The 20,390-nt window shown below is 40.5% G+C and overlaps 1 protein-coding gene across 1 annotated transcript in view; it reads left to right on the forward strand.

Annotated features, from left to right (window-relative positions):
- Nucleotides 1-20,390, forward strand: part of LOC23687515 (neuroligin-1) — an 820,739-nt gene that overhangs the window by 357,088 nt on the left and 443,261 nt on the right. Inside the window, exon 4 of the mRNA XM_021849531.1 lies at nucleotides 19,486-19,514. The gene's annotated coding sequence lies outside the window, so the exon portion shown is untranslated. The remainder of the gene's footprint in view (nucleotides 1-19,485; nucleotides 19,515-20,390) is intronic.

Consider the following 20,390-nt stretch of genomic DNA (forward strand, 5'->3'; position numbering starts at 1 on the left):
ACAGCTTTCACATAATTGCACTTGGAAAATGAATCTATGTTGCAGGTAAGTTGGAATATCCGCCGTAGTGGAACATTTAAAGTTTGATACGACGAATAGTAGCGCTTACGACGATGTAGAACGAAACCCTATATGAAATAAACTCGATGACGGATGTCAACGAGTGGCGGAGAATTTAGCTGATGACGCAACCAAATGGGGAACCGGGCCGGATGTTAAAGTAGAACGTCGATTTCAAGGACCAGCGTTTCTTAAACAGCCGGACGCCTCATGGCCTGGGAGAGATGAGTTGATTGACACTACGGAGGAAGATCTTGTGATGCGTAAGCTTCATGAGGCATTAAGACCGTCCCTGGTGGATGTCGCAAGGATCAGTAAATGGGAGAAACTGCATCGTACCATGACATACGTGTATCGATGCATCGAAAACATACGATGATCACAAGAAACAAAGAGTGCATACTGGGAGCTTTGACGCAGGAAGAGATGGTGATTGCAGAGAGATCGTTGTGGATTCAAGCACAAGCTGAGTGCTTTGCATCGGAGCTACAGCAGTTAGAGAAGATGAAGGGGAGGCCATATGACGTTTACGGTGCGCTTTCAAAATCCAGTAAAATATATAATCCATGAACGGACGTTCATGAATGAGACTGGCGTGATGCGGAAACGAAGCCACCTTGGAAATGCAGATTGGATACCGTATCGCATCAAATATCTAGTAATTCTGTCCCAACCAACTTCGAGTTTTACCCACGAGACTGCTAAAAGAAAACAGTTACAACAGGGACAATTATGGTCATTCCAGGATCATGGTCACCGGATATTGGTTTTGGTAGGACTCCCAAATGGACATTTCTCCAAATGAACTGATGCCTTTCGACGATTGTACCCCGTTTGGCATAAAGTCGTTTGGCATAAGGTCGTTTGGCATAAAGTCGTTTGGCATAATGGCCGTTTGGCACAATTAACTTAAAATAAATATCGGCATTTTTGAAGCTTTTACCGAGATCAACACCACCGAGCCCATAGCAAAAAGAAATTGGTAGGTTCTAAACAAGCGTGGTGTTTGTTCAGAGATTTTCCAAGCTAAGAATTTCAAAAATTGTTGTAACATCAGAGAGCATTACTAAATAAAACTCAGTTTACAATCGGTCTTTGTATCGTTCAGACGTGTTTCAATTGCGAGATACTCTTGCATCGATGTATTGTGATGGCTCTCAATTCACGAGAAAACACGTTTAAAGTGGATTTGACAAACTTTTCGCGACGGCCAAGTTACGAACAAATCCATGATTTTGTTTATCGAGCTCTCGGTTTACAACCCAATCTAGTGGAGCGGCTGCAAATTAATCATTCACTTAAATGCGCTCATGTTAAATGCATAGATTTAGCAACGGCCGAAAAAATTGTGAAGGAACACGACGGACGGCATGAACTGGAGGTGGATGGAAGCAAATACAGAATACGATTGTCGATAGATAGTGGTTACACTGAGATCAAAGTTCATGACCTCTCAGAGAGTGTGACCAACGAGGATATTGCGGCTTTTCTGCGTCGATATGGTGATGTGCATGACGTGAAGGAGTTGAGTTGGGGTCCAGCCTTTGCATATCAAAATATCTCATCAGGTGTACGAGTAGCAGTTATGACACTTCGTAGTCACATACGGTCATTTGTTACTGTACATGGACAGGAAACATTGATATCTTACCGAAATCAGCCTGCTTCTTGTAAACATTGCTCCCAGCCACAGCATCACGGCAGTACATGTGTGCAATACAAGAAGGAAATGAAGCTCCAGCAAACAACAGCAACCATCGGACCATGTGATAACAACCCAACACGCAAACATGTGAGTGAATTGAATAAGCCGAACGCGCCAACCTCAAGCAGTCCCAGTGTAGTGGAATCCACACCAACGAGAGAAACGTCGACTACCGCCGGTAGTGGGAAAAAGCGAAAACAACAGAAGAGGCAGCAGCAAAGCATACGTCCAGCCGTGCGGGTACCGACGAATACACCAACGATTGAATTGCTACCGAGAAAGAAGAATGATCGCAACGAGAAAGTCGTTCACGAGGTTGAACAAATAGACGTGGAGCAAGCAATAGATGTTGATATGAGCGGTGATTCGAACGAAAAACCAAGTACTGTAGATGAATGGATTATTTGGATGGAAAGAAGTATCGAAAAAGATAAATGTATGTTTAATAGAAACTAGTAATTAGGTTATATTGTAAACAATTTGATTACAGACCCGAATGATCAAAACCGATTAAAGGGTCTTAAATAAAACAAACAAACAAACTAAATAAAACTCCTGACGGGTCTCTACATCTGAGAACATAGAGTTTCTTTGAGCTTTTTGCGATATACATATTTGAAAACAGTAAATTGGCAAAGAAAATTCACAGTTATTCATCAAGGGAATGTTCATAGAATATTTCATTGCAGATCAAGCTCTGTCCCAGTTTGTACGTAATACTCGATAAAAATTACTTGATATAAGAATGGATTTTTTTTTGCAAAATATCAAAAGCTCTGATCCAAAGATCTATCAATGCGGCTTAATGCAAAAATAGCCTATATACGAGAGCATTCACAGCATAGCTCAAATATACAACACATCTTTAAAATAAAATATTTGTGGAAAAACTTTTCAACGGCTCAATATAAATTCTAATTTTGGAAGTGAACATCAAAAACACCGTCCGGAGATCACGCGTTTGCCCCAAAAATGTATATGTTGAATATTGGCAGGTTTTAAAGTAATTATCATTCTAACAACACATCTGGCAAGAATTGATAAAACAGCAAAATATAAAAATGGTTAACATTTAGCTCTACTAAATACTAAAATTTTAAAACGTTTAAATATAAATAACAGCCTATTTTAAAAGAAGGCACAATTTATAATTAAACCAATTGAAGAATGGACGTCAAAAATTATTGCAGCATAATAGAACGAGAAGACATAAATAAGTGCGTTCAGAATCATAGAAGTGATTGTGTTACTTTTCCCCTAATGACTGGTTTACCCGAAAAGTTGTGACGAGAAAGAACGATAAACAGTCAAAAGAAGGAAGTATTCTGTCATTCTCGGCTATACACATGTTGGCAAAAATGCTGAGCACGGTAAAACTCGAAAGAACCGCCAATTAAATAAAGAAGGGAGCATATTAGATGGTCGGTTCGTTCACCATCCTGAAATGTATAAAGTTACGACAATTATGAGTGCCAAAAACTTTTCGGGGAAACGGGATATTCGGGGAACTGGCGTTCGGGGACACGACATTCGGGGAACCGACATTCGGGGAAAAGTAGCACAACCCATCGATTTCTCTTTTCGCTGATAATTTGAGCAGATCAATGTTATCGATTGCCGCCCTTTTGTCAGTTGGAAACAAAAAATACTTAAAAAATATAGCTCCGAAGAACAGCCTATGCATGAAAGAAGGAGAAATTTATTGAAATTATCAATCAACAGTTTTGATAACTAAAATTATGGTTACATCATATTTAGAAAAAAGGTAAGGGTAAATTTGTGCTAAATATATAAAAATCTTCAGTGCAAAAATTTGTTCTATTAGCGAAACTCAAAAGAAAAATTAATATCTGAAAGAAGGAAAATTTCTGGATAAATAATAAAATATTGTTGGTAATAACTTTCCTAATAGGTTTAAATTTATTCAAGGGCAAATGATTGTTGAATAAAGTGTCATTTTGTATCAATTGACTCCAAAACAAGCCTGATGTCATCAGAAAGATTCAATAGAAACGTATAAACGAAAAATTGAGAAATTCTTGGGTTTCAGACTCATTATGCCAAACGACTATTATGCCAAACGACCTTTATGCCAAACGACCTTTATGCCAAACGACCATTATGCCAAACGACCTTATGCCAAATGACCTACCACCCTTTCGACGGCTCAAAATTCATGGTTATCCACCTAGAAGTGATTTCATGAATTATGAAGTGGTTCTGCTCACTTTCGGCCGTTCGGTGACGGGTTCTGATAGGGCATCAAATGGCCGTTTTTGGGACTTCTTGTGCAGTTTAACGGCTTGAATTATATGATTTTAGGCACAGAATTGAATATAAATCTTCTCAATTGCTTCCTTTTCGGTTTGGTTTTACGACTCAACCAGAATAGGGCCTACTTTTCAACTTTTACAAACTCTTTCAAATTAATGAATATTGAGCTGCATTTGTAAATTCACCATCTGTCGTATTTAAATGTAGTATTCTCCAAACACCAAACTTTAGATAAATTCTGTCATGCAGATCAATTTTACACTAATTTCACAAAATTATTGATTAGGATTATCAAAACCCATTTGTCATTTTTCTTGAAAATTTCATAAAAATCGATCGATCGGTTGTGAAGTTACAAAGTTTTGAAACTTCGATGTCGGCACCAAGTACTGTAAAGGTTAACATGTTTGAAATGGTTTAATAAGCCATCCATCCAGAGATTTTAGCAGGCTTTTCTATCAAAGGTGCTTGGCTGATTTACTAACTTGTTATCTATATCCAACTTCCATCCAGTAGACGGATGAATATCAAGAGTTGAATGAGTACTAAAAAACCTTTTTGCCTCCGCCAAATAATGTTATCCAATTCTAAACCTCAAGCAACTTTCAGCGGTTTTGATCATCCATCGTACGGTACACCGTCATCGGTTCCAAAGCGAAAGAATCGAATTAACGGCGCTCGGTGGAAGGGACTGGCGGAAAAGTGAGCGAAGGAAAAAGTTTGACGATTCAATTAGCATTTTTATCGCTTCGTCCCCTGTGTTGAAGCGTACGTTTTCGGTCCTCGAAGGACGGATACGGGTGAACTACTCTTTTCTCCACTTGCATGCCTGTAGGGCAGATACCGCGACGGAGGAGTTTACCAGTTATTTCCCGGGAGAGGGGCGATACGAGCTGAACTTTTTTTTTATTTTTTTTCCCTGGACTCCCTCTTGCAAATAAAGCCATTGGCCAATTAATGGCCGCGTGATGTCCACATTGTGGAAGTGCCGAATAAATGAATGCTAAGCAATCACTCTCGGCATTCGAGACCGACCAAAGGTGGAAAAGATGAATAGCTTCGAGGGTTTGGTTGCGGTCGGTAGGGGCGGGAATTGTGCTTTTGTCCCTGGTGGGAAAGTTTGCAAGAGGGCACGATTAGGGCGAAAGGTGAAAATTTGTTCAACTTTTTTAATGGCACCTAATTGATTGTTATAGAGAATCGGAACATAGAGAGACAGCTAGCTGGGATTTATTTTCATTTTATGAGAGTTTTACGACGGTCATGAATAATAACATTTGTAAAGTTTCACTCAGTAATACAAGTGTTCTCTAAACCATGATAAAACCATCACAAAACTAATCACTACGAAATCTTGTTTGATTTATTGAATTTTATATTATGGTTTTCAAGAGCACCACCAAATCTGGCAGGTACGATAATACTTTATGCCCAGAGAAGTCAAGGAAATTCCCATTACGAAAAGATCCTGGACCAACCGGGAATCGAACCCAGACACCTGCAGTATGGCTTTGCTTTGTAGCCGCGGACTCTAACCACTCGGCTAAGGAAGGCTCCTTAATTGATACAATAGCTTATTTGATTAATTATTGGTTGGCACCATTAAACCAATTACTAACTCTGTGATAAACACACATTTGTAACAACAAGCATAGCTAAAAAATCTAAAATGTGAATCTATTTCGTCGTGAAATTTCTATGTCAAGTAACCTTTTTTTCTCAGTGAAATACACGGACCAACATTGAAACCACATCCCGGCCATGAATTGACCCAAATTGAAGAGAAAATCGATTGGAACCAGTCGTCTTCTGGTTCACATCAGCACATAGTGGAAAGCATACGATGCGGTGGTCTTGATTTGAGCGACTTAGGAAGCTGCAAAAGTTCCCTCCTACTTGGAACTGAAAGCAACGGTTGCCCCGTGAGCACTGATAGGATTCCTATCATCACAGTCGTCGCCGTCGTCATCGGCAAAAGCTTCACGATTGCTTTTGATAGTGCTCATTTATTGGAGAACCCAAGAGAAACAACTTTTATCGACCGTAAATGTTGCTGTCAGCTGATTGTAGACGATTATGTTTCCAGTTACTATTTGAAGCGGTTCAATCTTAAGCGTATGGATATCCTTCTCGGTGGAAATACTTCGGTAGGTTATATGTATTACTTTCCTTTCGATTATTATTTCTATATAGGATTTAGGAAAATTCATATACAGTGTACTGAAAGGGCTAATGGATAATGCATTATATAATAATTTCAGGAATAATTTTCCAGAGGAATCTTGGAGCAAAAAAAAATCATTGAAGAATCCCTGAAGAAATATTTTGATGAACACTGGAGGAATTCCTGCTAGAATCTTGGAAGAATTCATGAAGAAAATATTAGAGATGATGGCGGAAAAACTGGAAACATTGATCCACTTAAACACAATAAGGATTCCTCATATAACTTTTCATTACAAGGCAGGAATTCATGCATGTAGATTTGGGACAAATCTTAAAAAAACACTGAATAAATCCTAGCAACTATTTAGGAATAAATCAGTGGAGGTTGACCTGAAACATTTTCTGAAGAAATGCATGGAAGATTTACCAACATCACTCTTGATTTTTTCCCAAAATTCAATGTTAGAAAAACCTTAGAGGTTATTTTTCCGGGGAATCTATAAGAAGTTCCTGCAGGAAATCGTCTATGGATATTACCACGAATTTCTACGGGAATGCTTTTGAAGACTACTCAACGAGCTTTTCCCGGAATTCCATTGAAGTTCATCCTGTAGTGTCCGGAGGGAGGAAGCGGCATATGCAAAGTTGATGGCTCAATCAGCCGAATTGCAACAGGAGCAGTTCCAGCGCAACTTCACCGCTCGAAACACTTTACAAGACTGACTTGCCGTTTGCTTAAGTTTTCCTTTACTCTCCCTGGGGAATTACTTTACCCTCTGGGGTGAATTACTCTATCTTCTCGGGGAATTGATTTACCCTCTCGGGGGTATTACCCCTGTAACCATTAGCCCGCTTGTTCGCCTTTTTTGGCCTTAGAGGGCTATTATACGGCTAATATGGGGCACGTCAGCGGTACAATAGCACTTTATTAGCACGCAGGGTACCGTAATTTCGGGTGAAATTGATCATTTTTCACGTTTTTTCTAGTCTGTTTTCTATAATGTTGACAAAGCCAAACAAAGAAATGCAGGAAAACAAGTACGAAGGTAAGCCTCATCGAGTCATGTACCGAAATTTTCTAACAAATGTAATTTTAGTGTCAACAAATATCTCTAAAATAAAAAATCAGGGGATCTCATTTCGGGGTGAAATTGATCACTTGTCAATGCCATTATTGTTAGTTTTCAAAACAACTCTACATGATAAATTTGAACTCCCTGAATCCGGATATGGTTATCAAATTTTGAACAATGCAATATTTATATAAATAAATTAAAATAAAATAAATTACATTTCAAGAACTACGCAGAAAACGCCTAAATGTATGCAATTTCCTAAGGAATTCAATGATATCTAACAGAAATTCAATTATTTCAACCATTTGAGTTCGTACCGTTTTGGTGATGAAATCTGGTTTGCGGATATATCTCAAGCATCCTCACAAACTTTCAGGTTTATACCATGTTCAAATCCTTGCTTAGAAATAGAAGTTCATAGGTGTTTATCAATATTGCACCGCGCATGATTTTGAAATTTTACATTATTTTCATAGTAATAAACATATTTTAACGCAAAAAACTTCACAACACACAATTTCACAATAGTTTCGACAAACAACGTTCATTTACTGCTGCATACATTGATTTTTGTGCTCCATTACGAATAAATAAAGTCGTGTGATACGATGATCAATTTCACCCTTATGATCAATTACACCCGATTTTACGGTAAATTAAAATTACAATTGGTTACTTGGGTAATTAACCCTCTCGGAGGAATTGCTTTACCCTCTCGGGGGAATTGCTTTATTCCCTCGGGGGAATTAATTTACCCTCTCGGGGGAATTACTTTACCTTCTCGGGGGAATTGATTTACCCTCTCAGGAGAGATCATGCATTGCCATGACGTATTTCACCACATACCATACCATTAAGCATAACACAATAAAGTCGGCCTTATTTGAAGAATTCTCACAATACTGTTTTTCGATTGTGTTTCAAGTTAGATATTTACATTACGCTGTGTCGTTCATGAACATAAAATAAAGTAATACCTTACAATTACAAAAGGAGCAGTTCCAGCGCAACTTCATCGCTCGAAACACTTTACAAGACTGACGTGCCGTTTGCTTAGGTTTTCCTTGTTACTCAAACTATATGCTCTTGTGCTTAGTTTATATCTTCTCTAGTACCTCTCTCGATCCCTACACCTCCGATGCATCTTACAGGAATTTCTTTGGTGGATTTCATTCAGGAATACTTCATCAGCAAATCATTCATCAGGGGATCTCCTCCAGGAAACTCTCATGGGATTTGCTTCAAGAATTCTTCCAGGGATTTCCTCCAGGCATTTATGCTGGGATTTTCTCCATGAAATCTTTCGGGAATTCCTCCAGAGATTTCGTCCAGGTAGTTCTCTGGAGATTTACACCTGGAATTCTTTAGGGGATTCCAAAGAGTTCATGTAGGGATTTCGTCCAGAAATTCATCAAGAAATTCATCCGCAGAATTTCTCCAGGAATTCCTTCGGAAAAAATCTTAAAGAAATTATCCGGAGATTTCGTCCTGGAATTTCTCTGTGGATTTGCACAAGGAATTTCTGCGGAGTTTTTCTCCAGGAATTCTTCCGCCGATTTACTCCGAGGATTTCTTCCGGGGATTTCCTCCATAAAAAAAATAAATCAAGAAATTTTTCCGCGGAGTTTGTGAATAAATTTTTTTGAAATAGTCTCAGAGAATTAATCCAGAAATTTCCTCCAGAAATTTCTTTGTAGATTAGTACCAGGAATTTCCTAAGGGGATTTCGTCCAGAAATTAATCCGAGTGTTTCCTCCAGGGATTCCAAACCTCGAGAAATCCCCCGAGGATTTTTGTCAGGAATTCTTCAGGGAATTTTCAAAAGCAATTCCTGCTAGGAATTCATCCAAAAATTCTTCTGGGCTTTCCTCCAGAAATTCTTTCAGGCTTTCCTCCAGTAATTGGTCAGGGGATTTCCTCCAAGAGCACTTTCGGGGATTTTTTCCAGAATGTCCTCCTAGGATTTCCTCCAGAAATTGCTCCGGAGATTTCCTCTCGAAATTCTTCCGAAGATTTGTTCGAGGAATTCTTTCGAGTATTTCCTCCAGAAGCTCTTCTGGCGATATGCTCCGGGAATTCCTCCTGAGATTTCCCCAAGAAATTCATCCGGATATTTTTGCCAACTATTCCTCCGGAAATTTCTCCCAAGAATACCGCCGGAAATTTTCTTCCAGAATTCCTCAGCAACTTCAATAACAATTCCTTCTGGCATATCGTCCAGAAATTCTACCGGGGATTTCATTAATAAAAAAACTCCTCTGAGGATGTTTTTTTTAGAGAATTCATCCAGAAATTTCCTCCAGGAGTTTATTTAGGGATTTACACCAGAGATTTCTTCCGATGATATCAAAGATTCCTCCGCGGATGTTGTTGGGGGACATCTGCGGAGGAATCGTTTTCCAGGAATTCCTCAGCAGATTTTCAATAGAAATTTCTCCGGAGATTTCATCCAGGAATTCATCCGAGAAATTTCTCCAGAAACTCATTTGGCAATGTGCTCCAGAAATTGATCCAGGGATTTCCTTCAGGAATACTTTCGGAGTTTTTTTTCACAATTATTCACTTCTTTTAATGTTTTCACAAGGAAATTCTCCGGGAATTTCCTGCAGGGATGCCTCAAGGAATTCCTTCAGAGATTCCTCAGGGAATTCTAATTGTAATTCTTCAGGGATGTCCTCTGCAAATTTCACCAAGAAATTCTTCCGGGCTATCTAAAAATTGCTCCGATGGTTTCCTCTAGAAGCACCTCCGGGGATTTCGTAAAGGCATGCCTCCAGGAATTGCTCCAGAAATTTCCTCCAGAAATTCTTCCGGAGATTTGCTCCTAGAATTCCTTCAGGTAATTTTCCCAGAAACTCCCCTTAAGGTTTTCACAAGAAATTCCTCCGGGGATTTCCATCAGCAATTTCCTTCAGAAATTTTACCGAAAATTTCTTTAGATTTGCTTCATACATTCCTCCATGAATTTCTTCATAGTTCCTCCAAGGTTGGCTTCGAAGTTTCTCCAGAAATCCCTTTAGAGTTCCTTTTTAAATTCTTCCGGAGCTCCTTGAAGAACTCTTTCAGATTTTTTGTTAGAAATTTCTTTCGGAAATCCACAGAGAATTCCTTCAGAGTTTCACCGTGAATTGTAGTTACAACGGGAATTACTTCGAAGCTTCACCGGGAATCCCTTCGAATTTTCTGCAGAACCGCATCCGAAGTTTTTCTAGGAATGCCTCCAGAGTTCCTCCAGGATTGGTACCAGAGTTCCTTCAGGAATTGCTCCGGAGATACTCCAGGAAGTCCTATAGAGTTTCATTAGGCTTTTATCCAAGAGTTCCTTCAGCAATTCGTCCGAAAATCCCTTCAGAGTTCCTTCGGAGCTTCAACGGTATTTTTTTCTAAGTCCCTGCAGAAATTCTTCATGAGTTCCTGCAGAAATACCTCCGGTGTTATTCAGCAAATCTTCTGGATTTTATTCCTCTAAAATTTCTCCAGAGCTCCACCAGGAATTACTTTGGATTTCCTTCACAGTTCCTTTTGGAGTTTTTCTATAGGTTTTTTTTTTAGAAATTCCTCCAAATTTTTTTTCAGATTTTTTACATGGATTCCAGTTCTCCAGCAATTCATCCTGAGTTTCTTCAGCGATATCTCCGGAGTTCCTCTAGAAATTTCTTACCTAATGGAGCTCAAGTATTCCTTCAGAATTCCTCCGGTAATTCCATCAAAGTTGTTCCGGGCCTATCTCCATGATTTTTTTCAGAATTCCTCGAACAATTCCTCCGGAGTTCCCCCAGTAATACCTCCAGACGTCCTCCAAGAAATTTTCAAGAGCTTCGACGAGAATTCTTCCAGAGTTCCTGCGGAAATTCCTTCAGAATTACATCAGGCATTTCTCCAAGACAAATCTTCAGAGTTCCTCCAGGATTTGTTTCGAAGTAACTTCAGATATTCCTTCTGAGTTTTTCCAGGAGATCTTTCGGAGTTTCTTCAGGACTTCTTGAGGTGTTCTCTAGAGATTCCTTCAAGAATGTTTTCAAAAATTTTACCGTGAACTACTTCGAAGCTCTACCGGGAATTGATTCACAGTTCCTCCATGAATGCTCCAGGAATTTATTTGGAGATCCATCAAAAATTTCTCCAGAGTTCTTTTGGGAATTTTCCGGAGTTAATCCAAATAATAATCCGCAGTTTCTCCAGCAAATTCTTTGGAGCTCCTCCAGAGGTTCACCAAGATTTTGTTTAGGATTCCTTATAGAATTTCCACGGAGTTCTTCCGAGAATTCCTTCAGATTTCCTCTGGAAATTCCATTGGAGCTTCACCAGGAATTCCTTCGGATCTCCGCCATAGCTCATCCAGGAATTTTGTAGCAGTTTCTCCAGAAATTTTACAGGGTACCTCCAGTGATTCCTCCGGAGTTCCACTATGAACTCTATTGGAGTTACATCGAGAATTTCCCTAGACTTCCTTTGAGAAATCTTTTAGAGCTCCTCTTTGGAATCCTACAGAGTTCCTCTGTGAAATCTCCCAGAGTTCCTTTGTGAATTTTTCAAGAGTTTCTCTTAGAATTCCTCCGGATCTCCCTCAGAGTCCTCATGGAATCCATCGGATTTCCTTCAGAAATTCCTTTCCTCCAGAAGTTCTTCTAGAGTTCCTCAAGCAGTTCCTGTTGATTTCATCCAGAAATTTCTCGAAAGTTCCTCCCGAGTTCCACCGGGAATTAATCCGAAGTTTTTCCATAAATTCTTCCGGAGTTCCTCCAGCAATTTATCTGGATTTAATGTACCAATTCTCCGGTAGTTCCGTTGGACCTCCACCGGGAATTCCCTCCGAGTTCCTCCACAGTTTCATCAGCAATTTCTTCGAAATTTCTCAAGAAATTACCTTAGAGTTCTTCTGCGAATCGCTTTGGAGTTCCTCTTGGATTGTTTTTCTGATATCCTCCAGTAATTCTTTCAGAGTTGTTCTGGAAAGTCCTTCGGAGTTCTACCGGTAATTCCTTCAGATTTTCTCCGTGGGTCCTCTAACAATTTCTCGGGAGTTTAATCCAGACATTCCTTCGCAGCTCCTCCAGAAAAGAACACATATTCTAGTTCGTAATAAGTTAATTTGGTAAAATGGTAATTTTGTCCGTTCATATATGCTAAATGCATGAATTTCATTTCAACCAATGCTTTCTTTTGTCCTGAGCAGTAAAAATCACAGCAATGATTGCAAACCGGAATTTTCTCTAACTGAACCTAAATTATTCACTCAACGACTTCTACATCATTGTGCCAAATTCAGATTCTTCCTTTCTCAGCATTTCACCATAAGACATCCAGGTGAGCGGATGGCGTGAGCAACCTAACCGCACCAGCCAAGACGAGCAGGCATCCTAATTGTGTTAATATTAAAAGATTTCAACTGCCTCGCCTCGCGTGTCGAAGATGATTTGCCGGTAGAGCCTCACCCGGGAAGCGTTAAAAGCCTGTGGGAAAGCACCATCTGAATGTGGAACGTAAATTAGAATGTGCTATTTTACTTAACGAGGAATGCGTGTGCGAGCAACAACACAAGGCATCGAAGTACGTCCACAAATTACATTGGGGGGTTTTCGGGAGTTTTCCCTTCCTACTCTATTGACAGAATTATAAAATTAGGGTGCTTCCTTAAGCATGTAGTACACGGTGTCAAATACTTGACTGGAATCTGACAGCAGAACAAACATTCGTTTTTTTTTTCTAGTTCATTTATTTGAGGCTCAATCGCGTTTAACGCTTTACGGAGCCGAAATTCATTTTTTGTATTGTTTACAAATCATTCACTTTTTTGTACTAAGATTAGTATGGGAAGGAGCCAGGGTACTCGTGGCAACTCGAGGTTAATGGTCACATTTTTTGGAAGGAAGGACATGGTGAGGATTGGGTTTAGGGTTTTCTGCAGCACATCCGGGAGGTATATCGTGGTATCGCGATTAACGTGTAGTGGCGTTGGTACCAATTTCTTGCCGGTATTCGTCTGCCGGATGGCCAGGATCCTCAATCCAACATACAAGGGACAAAACACAGAAAAAAAAACTGGAGAAGAGAACACAGAAGAATTAAACTTTTATACTGGACAAGCGAAGAAAATCGTAAATTGCGACCATATAAATAAGATCGCGGGTGCCCAACACATCTCTAACTGGAACATAGGGTTGTCTACCTCGGGCCGCAAGGGTATCCAAAAGTTGCGCTCTGGAGGCGTCCATATCCGGGCATTTCCAAACTACATGATCGATGTCATCATAACCTGAACCACACCTATTACAAATATTGCTCAGCGCGAGGTTAATTCTGTGCAAATGTGTACCTAGCGAGTAATGGTTGGACATAAGTCTTGACATCACGCGAATGAAATCTCGACTTACATCCAAACCTTTCCACCACGCTCGCAAGGAAACTTTAGGAATTATGGAGTGTAACCACCGTCCCAGTTGGCCATTTAGCCAATCGCTTTGCCAACCGTGAAGAGAACTTTGACGTACTAAATGAAAAAATTCATCGTGTGAAATTCTTCTATCATAAATCTCACCTTCCTCAGCGCCCACCTTTGCGAGAGAGTCCGCCTTCTCATTGCCATAAATTAAGCAATGTGAGGGGACCCATACAAAGGTAATCTTATATGATCTTTCGACCAGTGCACACATCTGCTCTCTTATTTTTGTAAGAAAGTAAGATGCATGCTTTACAGGTTTCATCGATCGAAGTGCCTCAATAGAACTGAGGCTATCCGAAAAGATGAAGAAGTGGTCTGCGGGCATGTTAGAGATCATCCCCAAAGCGAAGTTGATTGCTGCCAGCTCAGCAACATAAACCGTGCAAGGTTCCTGAAGTTTTCGGAAGGCGGAAGAGTTTTCATTGAAGACACCGAAGCCAGTGGATCCATTGATGCGGGACCCGTCAGTGAAATATCTCCTGTAGGAATCGACATTCTGATACTTTGCGTTAAAAATACGTGGAATCGTTATACATCGAAGTTGATCTGGGATTCCATGAATAGCTTGTTTCATGGACAGATCGTATTCAACAGAGGAACTGTCATTGGTGAAGTGTACACGTGGAGCGTTATAACATGGAAGACTTATGTCAGATGACATGTAGTAGAGATAAACTCTCATGAATTTTGACCGAGTATTCAGTTTGAGCATTTCTTCGAAGTTTTCGATAACGAGTGTGTTGCTCACCCCACACTTAATAAGTATTCTTAGCGAGAGCTCCCAGAATCGGTTCTGTAGTGGTAAAACCCCTGCCAGCACCTCCAGGCTCGCATTGTGAGTCGAATGCATACAACCTAAGGCGATACGCAAACAACGATATTGAATTCGTTCCAATTTAATAAGGTGGCGGTTTGCTGCTGAGAGAAAACAGAAAGAGCCATACTCTAGAACAGAGAGAATTGTTGTTTTATAGAGTTTTATGAGGTCTTCCGGGTGAGCACCCCACCATGTTCCGGTAATTGTTCGTAGAAAATTGATCCTTTGTTGGCATTTTTCCGTTAAATACCTAGTATGGGTTCGCCAAGTGCCTTTTGAATCAAACCAGACCCCAAGGTATTTTGAAGTCAAAGACTGGTCGATGTCTGTTCCCAATAGCTTAAGCTTTAGTTGGGCTGGATTCCGCTTCCTAGAAAATACAACCAGTTGAGTTTTTTGCGGCGCAAACTCGATCCCTAAATTTCTAGCCCAAGTGGATAGATTATCAAGGGAATTTTGCAATGGTCTTTGCAAGATTTCCGCTCGTGGGCCCTTCATAGAGACCACAGCATCATCTGCAAGTTGTCTAAGCGTGCATGGTTCTTCCAAACAGTTGTCAATATCTTTAACATAAAAATTATAAAGCAAGGGACTTAGACATGAGCCTTGGGGAAGACCCATATAGCTAATTCTGGAAGTTGTCAGTTGACCGAGAGTGAAGCACATGTGTTTTTCTGACAACAAATTGTACAAGAAATTATTTAACATTCCAGGTAGTCCACTATTGTGCAGGCTTTCTGACAATATTTCTATGGAAACTGAATCAAAAGCGCCCTTAATGTCCAAGAAAACCGAAGCCAATTGCTCCTTGTCTGCAAAGGCTAGTTGAATATCTGATGAAAGCAACGCTAAACAATCGTTTGTTCCTTTGCCCTTGCGAAAGCCAAATTGTGTACTGGAAAGCATGTTGTTTGATTCGACCCAGTGATCGAGTCGGGATAGGATCATTTTTTCTAACAATTTCCTTAAACATGATAACATAGCGATCGGGCGGTACGAATTATGATCAGACGCTGGTTTCCCAGGCTTTTGAATAGCTATTACTTTGACCTGTCTCCATTCAGGTGGAACAATGTTGTGTTTCATGAATGAGTTGAACAGGTCAAGCAACCGTCTTTTAGCGATATCAGGGAGATTTTTAAGAAGATTGAACTTAATCATATCGCGTCCCGGAGAGGAGTTGTTTGATGAAAGAAGAGCCATAGAAAATTCCAGCATAGTGAATGGTCTGTCCAACGCATCGTCTCTCTGGGTTTCCCAAAAAGGCGGATGAGCTGGAACTGAGTCTGGACAGACCTTTTTTGCGAAGTTGAATATCCAACGATTGGAGTATTCGTCACTCTCATTTGAGGATGAGCGGTTTCGCATGTTGCGAGCCACTCTCCAAAGCGTCGTCATTGAAGTTTCTCGTGAGAGGCCATCGATGAAACGTCGCCAATAGCTACGCTTCTTCGCTTTAATAAGATTCTTCAGTCTTTTTTCGAGCTTCGAGTACTCTAAATAAAGTTCTGAGGTACCATATCTACGAAAAGCTTTAAAGGCATTAGATTTTTCTCGATACAACTGAGTGCATTCATCATCCCAACCAGGTGTGGCTGGTCGTCTTTTGAAGGATGCACTTGGAACTCGTTGCTTTTGGGATTCTAATGCACTTTTATAAATCAATTCTGTTAGGAATCGATACTCATCCAACGGTGGGAGAGTGTTGAATGATTCGATACCGAAAGTTACCGCTGATGCAAATTTTTGCCAATCTATATTCCTAGTGAGGTCAAAAGGAACCTGAATTGACTGTTCTGACCTTTCACAATTATTTTTGATAGAGGTTATTATGGGCAAGTGATCACTACCATGGGGATCATCGATAACCTTCCACATGCAATCGAATGATAGTGAACTTGAACCCAGAGACAGGTCAAGGCGGCTTTCTTTGCCGTCGGATGAAATACGTGTCACTTCACCTGTGTTCAAAATGTTCAAGTTGAAATCGTCGCATAAGTCATAGAAAATAGCCGCTCTATAATCGTCATAAGATTCGCCCCATCCAGTACCATGTGAGTTCATATCACCCAGTATTAAAACTGGAGATGACAGCATGGAGACTGCATTCCAAAGATGACGGCGGTTTATTGAAACTCTTGGAGGAATATAAACAGAAGCTACGCAAAGATCTTTACCCTTTACGTTTATTTGGCAAGCAACGATTTCTATGCCTGGATGAGTCGGAATGGGGATTCTGTAGAATGAATGGCACTTTTTGATCCCTAAAAGCACACCCCCGTAATTATCATCTCGATCCTGGCGTATAATGTTAAAATCGTAGAAGTTAAGATCATCTTCAGAAGAAAGCCATGTTTCACAAAGTGCAAATATATCACAATCTGAATTGTGAAGCAAAAACTTAAATGTGTCTAATTTAGGTTTTAGACTATGACAGTTCCACTGTAACACAGTGATCATATCTTGTACCTCACTCGATGAATTATCCATCGAAAGATATGATCGAAGCAAGGAGGGGCCACGAGATAGTCAATTCCCTGAGATATCCTTCTATTGCGGGGAGAAAAAGATCGAGTATGCCTCTGAATGAGTCTGAAACTCCGAGAGCATTACATATGCGATCCACAAGGGCCGTAAAAGTTATCAGTCCTCGCTTAGCCCGGGGAGTTTTCGAGGAAGAGCGAGGGACTTCAGTAGCATTTCTTTTGCTTTCTTGTCTAGAGCTTCTTTTCGAAGTGTATTTTATCTGTGGAGGCGGGGGCGGCAGATCTTTGCTGCAACACGGAACGGAAGCATCAAAGACCTGTTTCTTCGGGTTTTTCAAATTTGCCCCACCTCCTTTGGAATTAGGCAAACTTCTGAGGGAAGATTTCAATACCTTACGGCGCAGTCCCGGAGAAGATGGAGACTTTCTTTTACCGGGTGCGTGTACCTCCGAAGAATCTCCCCCATCGGTTTCGTCGTCGTTCGCTTCATCGGAAGACAACTCTTGAAAAGAGTTACCAACTGGGATGGCTGATGAAGACTCTTTTGCAGGCGGATTCAAAGCTTTCACCATTTCCGCATACGTCTTCTTGGAGCGCTTCACAATTGAGCGACTCTCATTTCGAATGCGCTTTTTGTATGCCGGGCATTTCTGCAAGTCATGCAGATCCTTGCTACAGTAGCTGCATTTTTCAGCTTCCTGTGTGCAAGCATCTTCTGAATGAGCTTGGTTGCATTTGCCACAACGGGGCTTGTTGTCGCAAAAGCTAGCACTGTGGCCAAGCTGCTTGCAGTTGGTACAATTGAATACCTTCGGCACGTAAAGACGCACTGGGTAAAAAACACTATCAATGCAAACAAATTTCGGGAGGACGGAACCAGGAAAAGTCACTCGAAACGAGGCTGACGGCGAAAAAACTTTCTTATTTCCTTCCATGGAAACTGATTGCAATTGTTTGCAATCCAGTATAGCCACATCAGGAATTGACCGGTTATCAAAAACACCTTTGCCAGTCTTAATGTCTTCACATGTCAGACTCGCGTCGATGATTTTCCCTTCCACCTCGACTTCTCGTGCCGGAATATAGGTAAAGTATTCCACAGCAAAAGCCTCATGCTGAGCAATCTCGTTCGCTGCTTTGTAACTAGGTGCAGTTACACGCAGCTTGGATTGCTTCACTTGGTGAATAACGGTCCCTGGATATTTACGCGTCAGCTCTCGAGAGATCGAGAGCACATTCAAAATCTTATTTTTGCGCCGGAAATAGACAACCCAAGGCCCAGCCGAAGACGGTTGGTAAAACCGCGTTCGAGCAACGAGATCTTTTGGAGGCGTATTGCCTCCATCCGAATCGTCCATGCGGGATAAAAATCAACCGCAACCAAATAAAAAAAAAAAAATAATAAAAATAATAATAAAAAAAAAAAACAAAAAAAAAATATGCAGAAAAAAAATTAACCTATCAGTGGACTATTTTGTACACACCTCCCCTAAATGAGCAAAGCAAAATTACAAAGAAAAAAAAAGAAAAAGAAAAAAAAAAAAAAAAAACTTAACCAATCAGTGGGCTATTTTGTACCCAACTCCCCAATTCGGTCGAAAGAATCGCACCGGGAGAGAGACAGAGGAGAAGCGAAAACAACCTTGAACTCAGCACTGTTTGTTCGGAGAAGTAAAAGCAATTCAATAGATATCCAAATTGATACTTATCCGTATACAGCAGCTCGTCCACGCACCGTAGGTAGCAGAACGACCGATTTGCCTTCTGCCTTGTTGATGCTCTTGGTGCGGGGAGAAAAAAATCAATCACCGTTGATGCAGTTGGTGATGACTTTCCTTATGGTGGAACGATGCTAGTTTCACTAGCTCGCTTCCTTCGCGAAGCGCGATCGCCTAAGCACACAATTGCACTAATTTAATATTGATTGTGAGCACAAATTGAACCAAAAACCCACGCGGGCGGTGGGAGAAAAAGGCCTAAAATACTTTGCAAGAGTGCCGTGCGATGAGACCGGGAATCAGTCAACCGACTCGTACAAGCGCTAAGCAAGGAATGTACAAACATTCGTTTGATATTAAACAGAAAGAAAATTTCATGTCGTAAATCTACATGGCACAACGCGTAAAATTACATAAAAATCATATTATTTTACTCTAACCGATTGTACGACAATTCGCAGACATTTACATGACATTTATGTAGTTTTATGATGCGTTATGTAAATTTGCGACAAATCTGGCATTTCCTTTATGTGCATGATTTAACGCTAAATTCAACAAGAAGTCTTTTTCCTCTCAGTTACGAAATCTATTGACGGCACCCCCCTACGATTCAGTTGTGTCAAATTCGAAGAAACACTAAAAGCCTCTTGAAAGAAAATTGAATTCTCGTTTTTCTGCCATTGGAGTTCCGGCTGCCGATTTGTGTGCTAATGAAAATGTTTGTTCTTCTCTTTTCAGATGTAACCAGCTCGGTGTGGTGTTATGAGGTAAATATCGTCAGCTGTTGTTTGAATTAAGAGGATTACCAGGAAGTCAGTGCTTTTCTTGCTGAGATGGTTGGTTGGGTACTTGCTATTCAAGCTATTTACCGACATTTTGAACAAAAAGCTTTCGAGCAGAGGAAAGAGATGTGTGACATGTCGTGGCAAAATTATTCCATACGTCTCGCAAAATGTGCTGTCATCCAGCCATTTGGCGGAAATAAATTTTGAAATATCTTCTTAAACCGAACGAAAAATATTGATCAAAAAGTTTTCTCCCGCTTCAGCGAAAATTGCTCAACCCACGCCAGAAACTCCTTCCTTTGGAAATCGTACCACACTGTGGAACGTCTAACCAACACCCATTCGGAGCAAACTCCGGAGCGGAGAAAAAAAGTTTAAATCAAATTACCAACCATTTCTCTCTAATCGTTCTTCCTGTCTGGCTCGAAACGCCACCGGAGCCACTCGAATCGAACGCCGGACTTCCTCTGCAGCGCGCATAAGAGTAACAGCATCAATTTGATGGTCGAAATGTTAAAGACTTCTAAATGGCTTGTTATTACACATTCATTGGTTGTTAAAACGTATAAAAAAAATTATAAAAAGTATATATCGATTTGTACCCAGGAATTTGACCCAATAACTCCTATATGCAACGCAGCATATCTCTGCTTGCCTGCATGGTTGGGAGAAGTTTCTCGTTTAGCCACTGCGAAAGCCCCATCACTGTTTACCGGTTCAAATATTTACCACACTTAACTCACTCACTCAACTCGGTAGTTGGACTGAAGTTGGTAGGTATTGGCTGAAGTTCTCCGTTTGGCATGTTCTGCAGAATTGCAGCGCACTTCAATGGCACCACATTGAGTTCGGGATTTC

The sequence above is a fragment of the Aedes aegypti genome, chromosome 3, assembly GCF_002204515.2.
Source record: "Aedes aegypti strain LVP_AGWG chromosome 3, AaegL5.0 Primary Assembly, whole genome shotgun sequence".
Lineage (NCBI taxonomy): Eukaryota > Metazoa > Arthropoda > Insecta > Diptera > Culicidae > Aedes > Aedes aegypti.